Raw genomic sequence first — 13445 nt, forward strand, 5'->3', positions numbered from 1 at the left:
AGGCTGCCTCAGATCATGTACTTTTGGTCTCCACAGTGCCAGGAAGGGGTTGTTGAGCTCATCTACACAACGAAAGACACTATTGCTGAGAGTGTCCCCCTCTGTATTTGTCATGCACTAGCAGAGCCTCCCAGGTGACAGCTATATCTGTCTCTAGTCAGCAAGTACTTGTGGGCATCAATCATAGTGTCTGGGTTTTGTAACTGTATATGGGATGGATCCCTAGGTGGGGTAGTCTCTCTGGATGGTCCTTCCCTCAGACTCTGCTCCACACTTTGTTTCTCCTTCTGTGGGAATTTTGTTCCCCTTTCTAAGATGGATCAGAGTATTCGTACATTGTTCTTCCTTCTTCTTGAGCATCATTTGATATGTGAATTGTGCCAGCCATTGAACTGAGCGCAGGGTCCCCAATGGGGGAGCTAGAGAAAGAATCCAGGGAGCTGAAGGGGTTTGAAGCACCATAGGAGGAACAACAATATGAGCCACCCAGTACTCCCAGAGCTCCCAGGGACAAAACCATCAACCAGAGAGTGCACATGGAGTTACCCATGGCTCCAGACACATAGACAGTTGAGGATAGTCTTGTTGGACATCAAAGGGAAGAGAGGCCCTTGGTCCTGAAAAGGCTCCAAGCTGCAGTGTGAGGGAATGCTGGGACAGGGAAGCAGGAGAGGGTTGATTGGGGAACAGGGGGAGGGGAGATGGGTCATGAGACTTTGCAAGGGGGGGGGAAGGTGACCAGGAAAGCAGACAACATTTGAAATGTAAATGAAGAATATATCCAATAAAAAAATGATCAAACTGACTAGCAAACAAAAAGAAAGACACTGTGGAGCGAATTTAGGTGTGAGCGCTCTCAGCTGAGTGTATCTGTCTCCAGTGAGTGGGGGCAGAGGTAGGCTGAGAGTCTACACACCTGCAGCTTGCTCCCTTCAAAGCCTGATGAGCTGTGGGTGGCCATCCTGCTGACCCTTTGGCCAAGCCTTTAAAATGTGAGCAAGCTGGGGAGGAGAAAGAAGAGTCAGTGTGGACGTAGGCCACAGAAGATGGAGATCCATTTGCCCCTTGAGCAAATGGTGGAAATCCTCTCCTATCTGGAGGCCTTCACTTTGCTACAGGTTGCCCAAGTGAACAAGGTAAAAGCTCCATGGCTGAAGTCCTCCATGGGGTGCATCCCACATAAGGCCGCTTTGACCTTTCCTTCTCAACATGGAGTCTCAGCTACCCCAGCATCACCCTCACACAGCCTGGTTTCCTTCTTTCCTTCCTTCCTTCCTTCCTTCCTTCCTTCCTTCCTTCCTTCCTTCCTTCCTTCCTTCCTTCCTTCCTTCCATCCCTCCTTAAACTTACCTTATTCAGACCTGTCTACTCAGCTCTGACACATTAGTGTTTGGGGGACTCAGCTGCTTCTCTTGATCAACAGAAGTGCCAGCCTACAGAATAACAAACGGACATATCTAGGGCTCACAGGTTAGCATTATCCATTCTGAAGACCTCAAATCCGGTTCAGTGAGGCAGGAGTGGTGGCTCACACCTGCAATTGAAGCACTTGGGAGGTGGAAGCAAGATGATCAGGAGTGTGGGTCAGACTCAATCACATAAACTTAAACCCAGCCTAGGCTACTTGACACCCTATCTCAGAACAGTAACAGTGATAACAAAATTTTGCTAAAGGAAAAGAGCCAGCTGCCCTGTGGAGATGCGCTGCTGACGCTTGACATCCTTGAGACTCCATGTCAGACCTTCAGAGGCTGGCCCTCCTTCCTCTGAGCCCTCAGAAGGTGACTTGTGTTTGCTGGGGTAGGTCTCTCCAGGCTGGCTGGGCCTGGAGAGCTAGGACTGTGTTTGATTAACCTGTGTAGGCCCAGCACAGAACAAATTGAGAGCAGGAGAGGGAGGCGGTTGTTGCTTTAAGGATTCTTTTCTCTCCCATAGAGCTGGAATGCAGTTGCAAGCAGTGATGTCCTGTGGAGGTAAGGAGAGGGGCAGGGTGGGATGGGAAGAGGGGACAAGATGGGGCAGGAAGGGAAGAAGAGGCCTTCTGATTCTGGACCTGGACCTCTGCTGCGGGAGGATGGTTAGAGAATAAATGATTTGAGCACTGTAATCATGCTCTAAGGTGAGCACTCTAAGAATGTAATCGCTCTAATGTGAGGTGACTGAGGTCAGCCTGATGCGAGTGCAACTGTGCATTGCAGGAAGTTCTGTCAGAAGAGATGGCTCTTCTATGACAAGGTCAACCTACGGCTCCTGGGCACGGCGACATGGAAGCAGTTCTATGTTTACCGAACATGGCAAGAACACACCAATCCCTGGCAAAGCCAGAAGATTTTACCTACAAGCAAATTCCTGCAGAGTATGTTATGGTCTTCGGTACCCTAGAAGAGATGCCCACTTGTTTTTTTCCCATTCTGTGCAGTCCTACATTCTCGTTTAATAACAGGCAGGGAATTGTAGCTTAACAGGATGGGGCTGCTGTGCTAGCCTAGCCATGGAACCAGTCTGTGATCTGCTGAGTGATTGCTCCACATTGTAAAACCTGCCCTATCCCTCCCTTTTCCTGAAGGTTCGAACCCTTCCTAGTGTGCAGAGAGAATTTAATGGGGAGATTAATACATAGGCTTTAGTATTTATCTTTTTCAAAAACTTCCTCAGAACAGGTTTCTGATGGAGAGATACTTTTAAAGTTTTTTACATTTATTACTTTTAGTGTGTAGGTGATTTAATTGGCACATTGTGTGTGTGTGTGTGTGTGTGTGTGTGTGTGTGTATGTGAAGACAACTTTGTGGATGTCTTAGTCAGGCTTTCTATTCCTGCACAAACATCATGACCAAGAAGCAAGTAGGGGAGGAAAAGGTTTATTCAGTTTACACTTCACCACCACCATTGGCTGTTCGTCACCAAAGGAGGTCAGGACTGGAACTCAGGCGGGTCAGGAAGAAGGAGCTGATGCAGAGGCCATGAAAGGAGGGATGTTTCTTACTGGCTTGCTTCCTCAGGCTTCCTCAGCCTGCTCTCTTATAGAACCCAAGAGCACCAGCCCAGGGATGGCACCACCCACAAGGGTCCCTCCCCCTTGATCACTAATTGAGAAAATGCCCCACAGTTGTATCTCATGGAGGCACTTCCCCAATGGAAGCACCTTTCTCTGTGATAACTCCAGCCTGTCAAGTTGACACACAAAACCAGCCAGTACAGTGGAATATGTTATCTTTTCTGTTTGTTTTGAGATAAGGCCTCACTATATAGCCATAGATAGCCTGGAACTTGATCTGTAGACTAGGCTGGCCTCAAACTCATGATCTATTGCTTTTCTTCTCTGGGACTGGTACATCTTTACACCTGACTTTTCTTTCTTTTTTTCTTTTTTCTTCCTTGTTTCTTTCTCTCTCTCTTGATTTTTTTTTTCTGAGACAGGATTCCTCTGTGTAGCCCCAGCTGTCCTGGAATTCACTCTGTAGACCAGGCTGGCCTCCAACTCAGATATCCACATGCCTCTGCCTCCCAAGTGCTTGGGATCAAAGTGTGCACCACCACTGCCCAGTTATCTCTCTCTCTCTCTCTCTCTCTCTCTCTCTCTCTCTCTCTCTCTCTCTCTCTCTCTCTCTCTCCCCTTATTTCTTAAGACAGGATCTCAGGTACCACAGGCTGACCTCAAACTTTCATGTAACAAACACCAATACCTTGAATTTCGGATCCTTCTGCCTCCACATGAGTACCGGGTCACAGTCCATAGGCCTCTAGGAACAGAACCAAGCACCCTGCCCCCTGAGTTACAGCCCCAGCCCCCAGCCCCCATTTTGAATCTATAGAAATAGATTAAAGAGGAAATGTCTCTGAACAAATGACCAGCCTGCAGCTTGCTTGGCTGCCTCTCACTTCATCCTTTCCATAGCTTTTATCCAAGCCTTCAACATGGCCGAGGGAAAGGAAACATAGTTCCTTGAGTCTGAGTCACACCCCAACTCTCTAGTGTTCAAATATTGTTGTGGTTTCCTTGCAGCAGTTCCAGCACATCCATGTTATATCTCAGGGCGTGGCTTAACAAGAAAAGGACAAGGCAAGTCAGCTGTCTGTATTGTGACTTCCATGACCAAGATTTTGACTCGGGACATTCATGAGGTGAGTCTGGCCAATGAGTAGCAAAAGTTACCTGGATGTGAATTCTTTTTTTTTTTTTTTTTTTTTTGAGACAGGGTTTCTTTGTATAGCCCTGGCTGTCTTGGAACTCACTCTGTAGACCAGGCTGGCCTGGAATTCAGAAGTTTGCCTGCCTGCCTCTGCCTCCCAACTGCTGGGATTACAGGCCTGTACCACCACTACCTGGCTCTCCCCCTCCCCCCAATGAATGTGAATTTTTATTTCATCTTTTTTGTTGGTGATGATGAGACAGGATCTCCCTGTACAGACCTGTCCTGGAAGTCCCCATGTAGATCTACCTACCTTGGCTTCCCATGTACTTAGGTTGAAGGTTTGCACCATCACACCTGAGTTTTCCCTCCTCTCTCTGTTATTTTTTTATTTTTTTTTTTAAGATTTCATTATTTTAGATGTGTGAGTGTTTTCTGTGCATGTATGTATGTGTTATACATGTGTGTCTGCTGCCTGTAGATGCCACAAGATGGTGTCAGGTCCCTTAAAAACTAGAGTTGCATATGATTGTAAGATGTGGGTCCTGGGGCTGTGGGCCCTGAACTCAGGTCCTCTGCTATGCCATCTCTCCAGGCCTGTCAATGTTTCAAAGTTTCCATCATAGAGATTGTTCTCATATAAAGTCAGGTTTACTCTTAGGTATGTTTTTTAAGATATATTTTTTATTTTATATGTGTGTGTGCCTGTGGTAATGCCGGCTGGCAGAGGCCAGAGGCTGTGAGGTGTTGTGTAGGCTTTGTGAACCCAACTAGGGTCCTCTGCAAGAGCACTAATTGCTCTGAACTTATGAACCATCACTCCTGCCCCTTACTCCAGGATTTGTTTGTTTGTTTGTTGTTGTTGTTGTTATTTTTATTTGAAACACGGATTTTCTGTGTAAGAGCCTTGGAGGAAACTTGCTCTGTAGACCAGGCTGGACTTGAAGTCTGAGATCTGCCAACCTCTGCCTGCTGGGATCATAAGCCTGTACCATGTCCACCAGCTCCCTTCAGGGTGGTGTTCGAGGCTGCTGTGAATGGGACAGCTTCCCTGATTCTTCTACTCTTTGTTTATTCCCATATAGGAAGGGCACTGATTTTTTCCATATAAACTTTGTAGCCTGTCAATTTGCTGGAAGTTTATCAGTTCTAAGAGGTTTCCAGAGCAGATTTGGGGTCTCTAAGTACAGGCTCATAGTGTCTGCAAATGAAGGAATTCTGACTTCTCTTTCCTATTGGCATTTCTTTTGTTTGATTCTCCTGTTTTATTGTTCTAGCTAAAATAATCAATACCATATTGCATGAGAGTAGAAAGTATGGATATACTTGTCTTGTCCCTGATTTTGCTGGAAATGGTTTGATTTCTTTTTTATTCTATTTGAAGGGGTACCGTAAAAAACCACTGTCATTATTGCTCATGATACGATTAAGGATTTTCATTGTGGCTATGAGAGAATGGCCAGAGGCATCTAGAAGAGTCCAGGGCAGAGGCATCTCTGGCTCTGAGGTACCAGACATACGATGGGCATAGTGTAGAATAGAGTTTATTTAGGGCCTGGTAAGGGCAATGGCGAAGGGAGTAGCGACAGAAAGATGGAGAGAGAGAGAGAAAGGGAGAAAAGAGGAGAGGCGAGGCCTGTCAGAAAATGTGGAGAGGGAGAGGGAAGGGAAAGAGGGATAAAGGGGTTAGGGAGAGAAAAGAGTCAGACAGAAGGGTCAGAGAGAGCGAGGAGGGGCCAAACAGTCCCCTTCATAGCACGCCAGGCTCACCTGCTGTTGCCCAGGCTGGAGCCTAGAAGGAATGCTGGCACTCCTCCATTTTGGTTTAGTTTTAGAAAGGGGATATTATAATGAAGTGGTAAAGCAGGGATAGGGTCATTTCGATCTTGAGCAGCTTCCCACTGACTTGGGGGTGTTGTGTGGTGGCATTGCATCACCTGGCACCAGCACACCTGTGTAGTAGACAATCTCTGTTCCCTATGGTTTTGTGAGTGCTAGGGATCCATATGATGCCCTAGGAGAGGGATGGTGGGAACACTATTACCAATTTATTTTTATGTCCATAGGTATTCACCATGCATGTATGACCATGTGAAAGTGTCAGATCCCCTGGAATTGGAATTACAGACAACTGTGAGTGACCCTATGTGTGCTTGGAGTTGAACCCAGGTCATTAGATTAAGAACAGCTGGTGGTCTTAACTGCTGAGTCATCTCTCCAGTCCTGTGTTTCTTTTTCTTTTTTGAGATAGTCTTGTAATAATAGTTCCAACTGGCCTGCAACTTGATGTTGTAGACCAGAATGGCCTCAATCTGCTAGTGACCTTCCTGCCTCTGATTTGAGGCATGTGCTACCATGTCCAGTGAAGGATGCTTAGATCTTTCATTATCTTTCCTTGTAGGGAAGAAGGTGTTCCAGTCTGGATGAGGCTTCCAAATCAAGCTGGTGGGTGAAAGCAGTCGCATTAGAGGTGCTCAGATATGACATTGTTCTTGTTCCCCAGGGTGTTATGACCTGGGTAATCCCAGGACAGCCTGCCTATATCCACCTGTTGACTATCCTCCCTGAGATGTACATTGCGGTCACTGAAGATATAAGATCAACTATCAAACTGTGGGATTGTCAGAACAAGGAAACTCTGGCAACTAACAACCTGTTCTCTCCTTGTCAATCACTGAAAGCTGTTGATACCCAGGATGGCCCGATTGTCTTGGAAAGTGACCCTCGAATCTGGAGTAGTCACACAGAAAAAAACACTTGCCAATTTGAGGTTTCATTAATGTGAAATCTCAAGTTGCTTTCTTGGAGTCTCTGCAACCCCTGAGAGTCAATCACAGTAAACTATAAACATGGCCATCCCTTAGCCTTTGACCTAATTCATGTACATTTCCTTTAGCCATTCTCTTTAAATTATCATTTTAAAATTCTTTCCTGGAATCTGAGGAGAGATGGCTCTGTGGGTAGCAGTCTTTGCTGTGTAAGCATGAAGACCATTCAAACTCCTGACACTCACATATATAATGGAATGTGGCTAAATGTGCCTGTAACCCCAGTGCTGTTGGGGATGGAAACACAAGGGTCACTGGGACTAGACGGCTGCTGGCCAAGCCAGCCTAGCTCCAGGCTCGATAGGAGACTCTCTCAGGAAATCAGGAGAAGAGAGTTTTAACATGATACCTGGCATCCTTCCCTGATTTCCATGTATGTAATCTACATACACATACATAAATATAACACTTACATGAACACACAAACCCAATTTTTCTAAGTGAATTTATAAATTCTTCTCTTTAGATGTTTATTATTGATAAGTCCATGAAATTGGGTAGGGACAAGAGAGGAAAAATGTGAATTTTATCAGTTATTGAGAGAAAAGAATAATGATCATATCCCAGTGAGTCCTGCAGAAGAATGTTTTAGGGTTTGGAAATCCTTTACACATATATGAATATTTTGTCTGCATGTGTGTCTATGTATTATGAGCATTTTCTCTCTCTCTCTGTTTCTCTCTCTCTGTTTCTCTCAGTCTCTCTGTCTCTCTCTTCTCTCTCTTCACAGTTACCCACCTAGTTATCCCCTCACCAGGTCTAGAGAGTCTTATTCCATGGGATCAGCCCAGACCCTCTGTGAGGCAGGCTGGTCAGAGCTTTGGATCTCGTCACTGGACTTGAAGACACAGTGGTGTATCTCAGAGCAGGTAACACTGCTTCCTCCATGCTTAACCTTTTCCCACTGACCAGGTGCCGGTGCTCTGATTTCAGGCAGGAGATACCTCGGGTAACCTCTATGTCTTTAGGATTCCCGACTTACACCTCATTTCCAGAGTCAATGTATTCCCTCACAGTATTAATGAACCCTACTGCTCTCCTCAGAAGAAATGGGTCTTTAGGAGTAAGAAACAGCCACATCTGGCCAAAGGTAGGTCTAGCAACTCAAGGGTGAAGGTGGGAGATAGTGGGAAGGTCCAGGCAGACCACTCCTCCTCTCCTAAGCCCTATCAAAAAGAAAGCCATTTCTATAGTCAGGAAAGAAGTCTTGGAAGCAGTCATGTGACCAGTCACAATGGCAAATGACTATTAGTTATTAGTGAACTGTCCTTGAATTGTGGCTCAGCCAAAGGATGAAGGCAGGTGAAATAACAGTTCCCAGGAATGTTTGCTGGTCCTGACTCAAAGCAATTTTCTATCACTGGCAGACATGACTACCAGAGGTGACATATTTCAGAGAAGTGCTACTATACCCAGTGCTGTATATACTGCCTTGTCTCTTCACTGCCAGTTCTCTGGTGCTTGGTTCTTAGGTACCATGAGAGAGATGGTCCACTCAGAGGCCAAGTACTCCTCAGGGCTCAAGCATATTTATTTAGTTTTATACATCAATATACTTTCAAAGCAGCCTGGGTTACAGTATGACAGTCTCAATGCCTCATTTAGAAAAAATGTCCAGAACAGCCCTGGACTAGTCCTCTACAAAGGGAAAAAGTACTTAACCAAGGTCTCCCTGATGTGTCCACTGTGGTAGGATGACTGTGGTGTCCTTAGACCTGGGTCAGGGACTGCCTTTTATCCCTGAATATGATGTGAGGGGCAGGAAGACTGTGAGTTATTCTGACCCTGAGCTGGAGAAATGACTGCTCTGCCCTGTCCTGGGTGAGGAACAGATGCAGCCACCCCTGGGTTTCTTTAGAAAGCTCCTTGTCAGGCGTGCACATGTGCCAGGCTAGAGAGAGTTACTCTTGATTCCACTGGGCAATCCTCTCTGCAGGTGTTTTACATGAGCAGCTTACTGAGGACATCAGAATTTCCTGCTCCTGTGTGTACTGTCCTCAAAATTTTTTTTATGCCTAATTGCCTCTGTGTTTTGTGTTTGTTTGGAACAGGACATTTGATTGCAAGATTCTCATTGTCAGATTACATGGAGAGCCCAGAATGGATGGGAGTCAGTGATCAGGATGTGATTGTTTGTTCAACTGTGTCCTCTCTGCTGCTCTTCAGCATGAATGGTCTCCGTCTGCAGACATTTCAGTACAACTCAGAAGAGGTCTTGAGCCTGGGGGTGATACATTTAGAATGTTTGCCCTGCAGTGGTTTCTTTTTTTTAAATAGATTTATATATTTTTTAAACTTAATAGAGTTGGTGTGTGCGCATGTGCACTTGTACTTGGGAGAGCACTTGCAGAGGCCAGAGGCCGACTTCCTGGCATTAGTCTCTCTTTCCACCTTCACATGGGCTCAGAGCACCAGGCTCGCTCAGCAGGTGCCTCTACCTGATGAGCCATCTCCTAGGTCCTCTCCCTGTCTTTTGATCTGACATTGACTCCAGCCTGCTCACAGTTGGGTGTTTTTTAAAGGACCCCATTCATGTCATCATTGCCTTTGATGATGGCTCTTTGGATGTGTATGCATGGGAGGAGAGAATCCTGCCATTCAGGAGGTGTTATCGGCTGCATAACAGATCTCTGCCACCACAAAGGTGAGCTCTGCTTCTTGACTTCAACTGCACATTAATTTTCAGACATTTCTGGGCTGGAGAGATGGCCCAGCAGTTAGGAGCACTGGCTGCTCTTCCAGAGGACTTGGGTTCAATCCCCAGCATCCACGTGATGACTCACATCTGTCTGTGACTCTAGTTCCCAGGGGTCTGACCGACTCCTTCACATCAATGCATTTGAAGTAAAGGTTAACTTTAAAAAGTTAACTATTAAAAACTTCTAAGTAAAAGTGCATTTTAAAAGAGAAATGAACTGTCTATGAAAAGATATGATCTCCAGCATCACACAGAACAGACACTGTGCTGTGTATGTGTAATATTTAAGAAGCAGAGGCAGGAGGACCCAGAAGTTCAAGGTCACCTTCTGCTGTTTAGCAAGTTTGGCAGCCAATTTGGTTCATTGCAAAACCATCACAAACAAATAAACTAGGAACTGGCCAAGCATAGCATAGGCCTTAATTCCAGCACACAGGAAGCAGAGTCAAGTGGCTATCTTTTCAGATCTAGGCCAGCCTGGTGTATGTAGTGAGTCCCAGCACATCCAGGGCTATAGAGAGAAATTGTGTATTAGGAATGATGGGAGGGAGGGAAAAGAAAGAATTGCTACTTCTTGGGATCTCAGCACACACAGTCATGTCGACAGTCTCAGGCCCACAGGAGAAGTGGGGGGACTGCGTCCTCATAGCTTGTCTTTAATGGCAGGATGGTTCCCCTGAGTGCAGCCCCCACTTGGTTGCTTCATCAGTGAGCTGTCATTATCTCCATTTGGCTAATTTTCCTTGGAGTTTTACTTGCCTTCATTTCAGTTATTTTCAGTGATCACGGTGGGGTGTGCACCCAGGCTGCTGAAGCAAATGTTGATTGACATTTGCCAAGACACCATGACCCTGTCTCCAAGTAAAAATAAGAAAGAAAAAGAAAAAAAAATTAGTTCCCCCTCTTACATGCTTTTCTGTGTAGCCTTGCCAGTCTTGTTCACAAGCTTGCCTTGAACTCCACCTGGAGATCCTCCAGAGTGCTGGGACTAAAGGTGTTCATCTAGAGTTCCTTTTTAACAATGGTCAACAGCAACTGACAATTTACCAATATAATTTATATTACATGATTTAATGTGATTTAATGATGTGATTTAATGATATTCCCCCCTCTTATCATAGAGGCACACAGCTGTAATTTCAGCATTCAGGAAACTAAGGCACAAGAATTACCTCAAGTTGAGGGTAGCCTAGGCTACATTCAAATTCAATGCTAATTTGGGCAATACAATGAAACCTTATTTCAATTTTTTTCCCTCCCTCTGTGAGGTTTCTATTCAGTCTTTTGATTTTTTTTGTTGTTGTTTGTTTGGTTTTGGTGTCTTGTTTGTTTCCTCTACTGTGCTGCAGAGAGACTTTGTAGTTTGATTCAGTCACATTTGTTACTTGTTGCTTTGGTTGCTGGAACTTGGGAGTTTCCAGCCAAGAACTCCTGCCTAGACCTGAGTCATGGAGCTTTTTGTACAGATTCTCTCTTAGTCATTTTCCAGTCTCAGATCTCTGCTTACTCAGCTACAACTGCCTGATGCCCATTAGTGTTGTTCCTTTGTGGAATACTGACCACACAGCGAAGGGGAAGGTTTGATTAATTGCCACTGAAAGGTGTCTACTGACAGGGCTGCTGTGACTGAGGAAAAACATGGGTCAGGCCCGGGCTAGTGAGGACAGATCAGAAGTGGACTGCATGGCCATGCTAGTCTACATAGAAGCTGGGATCACCCTACACTCAAGTGTGTGTGTGTGTGTGCGCGCGCATGCAAGAGTGCTCACACTCACACAAGAACATGCATGTGGAGCTCAGAGGCCAACTTCAGGATTAGATCTCTTTCTGCTGTGTGGGTTCCAGAGCCTGAACACGCGGACATCAGGCTCGCCTCAAGCTCCCTCACTCACTGAGCCAACTGGTTGGCACAGGTTTTGTTTTTAAAACCTTCCTTCAAAATTATCTTGTTCATAAAACCTTCCTCAAATTAATCTGTGAAACCCTATAACATGCTAGGACCTCAACTGACAGAAAGCCCAGCGCCAAGCATGGGCAGTGCTTCCATTTGGACCTTCTGGAAGATCATTTCTGTTTTCTGTCTCAGAGCCAACCATCACCCTCAACCTTCTCCAGTGGACACAGTCCCTTCCGTTGGTGTCCAAAAGCATTACTTTTCTGAGGGCCTGGGTTTTATTTATAATTCGTTTTCCAATTTTATAGGAACACTAAAGTCCATTATGAAATTTCTTAAAATTCTATGAAGACATTGTCTCTGTTTTGCCTGCTTTTTGCAGTTAGTAATATTTTCATTCCCCAACTCAGAAAAGTCCCTTCTTTTTGGCCATATAGCCTTATTTACCTACTTGACAAAGGGTTTTGTCACACAGTCTAAGCTACCTTGAACTCCCTGTGATCAGGCTCAGCCTCCTGAGTGCTGGGACTCCAGGCATACACTTCCCTTACCTAGACAGCAGGGAGCTTGTCATATATGCATATATGTATGTATGTATGCATATATGTGTGTATGCATGCATATATGTATGTATGTACTAGAAGCATGTGGTTTCCTCACAGGCCAGCAAAGGGTGTTGGATCCCTAGAACTGGATTGTCAGCTGTGAACTGTCCTATGGGTGCTAGGAATTGAACCTGGGTCATGTGGAGAAGCAGTTCTGGTCTTAAGTGCCAAGCCTTGTCTCTAGTCTCTTGGTTTTAGTTCTTTGTGAGGCAGTGTCCTGTAACCCAGGTTAGCCTTGAGCTCACCATATGGTGGAGGATTCCTTTGCTTTTGCCTCTCAGGTGTCTTAGCTGTGGGGCTTCTTTCTTTGCATGTTTCTGTGTGGTTTGCATGTGTGTGCATGTGTGGTAATCTGAACGAGAATGGCTCCCATAAGCTTGTCCCCTGGTTGGTGGAACTATTTTGGAAGGATCAGGAGGTGTGTCTCTGTTGGAGGGGTTGTGTCACTGTGGACAGGCTTTGAGGGTTAAAAAGTCTTGTTATTCCCATGGTTTCTCTTTGCTTCCTGTTTGCAGATGGAGATGTGCACGCTCCAGGGTTCCTGCCGCCATGACTTTGCTCCAACCTATTGACGCTAATCCTTTTAAACCATGAGCTCAATTGAATTTTAATTTCTCATTTTAAGGTTTTTCAAGACAGGGTTTCTCTGTGTACATATAAGTACATAGCCCTGACTGTCCTGGAAGTCACTCTGTAAACCTTAGTGGCCTTAAACTCAGTTCTGGCTGACTCTGTCTCCCAAGTGCTCTATCTCTCTAAGCGTGCTCTGCTACCACCTGGATTTTAATCATTTTTGTTTTTTTCTTTTTCTTTTTTTTTGTAAGAAAGATTTTATGTGTTTTTCTGTTTTGCCTGTATGTATGTATGTATGTGTGAAGGGTACCACATCCCCTGGAAGTAGAGTTACAGACAGTTGTTAGCTGCTGTCTCTGTGCTAGCAATTGCACCCAGGTGCTCTGGAACAGCAGCCAGTGGTCTTCACTGCTGAGCCATCTCTCTAATCCCTATGCCCTTGATTTAAAAAGTGGTTTGTGGTGGAAAAAAAGTCAAGGATTCAAAGGAGAACAATGAGGAAGGAAAGGGGTTAATGGAGGGGAGAAGGGATAATTATAGTCTCAAAAAAGTCTCCTATAGTGATAAGCTGCCCACATGGCCTGGTCATCTGACTGAATTCTATAGCAATGAAATGACAGATGTCACAGCCAAATGGCTTATGCATCTAGCCACAGGTTTTGTTTTAGAGATGGGTTCTCATGATGTAGCCCTGATTGGCTTGAAACTAGCTCTGT

At 45.3% G+C, this 13445-nt stretch overlaps 1 pseudogene; it reads left to right on the plus strand.

Moving 5' to 3' along the window:
* The first annotated feature begins 1046 nt into the window (after nt 1-1046).
* LOC127689516 (F-box/WD repeat-containing protein 15-like) lies at nt 1047-12750 on the plus strand (annotated as a pseudogene).
* The last annotated feature ends 695 nt before the right edge of the window (nt 12751-13445 follow it).

This window comes from Apodemus sylvaticus, chromosome 7 (assembly GCF_947179515.1).
Source record: "Apodemus sylvaticus chromosome 7, mApoSyl1.1, whole genome shotgun sequence".
In the NCBI taxonomy this organism is placed as follows: Eukaryota; Metazoa; Chordata; class Mammalia; order Rodentia; family Muridae; genus Apodemus; species Apodemus sylvaticus.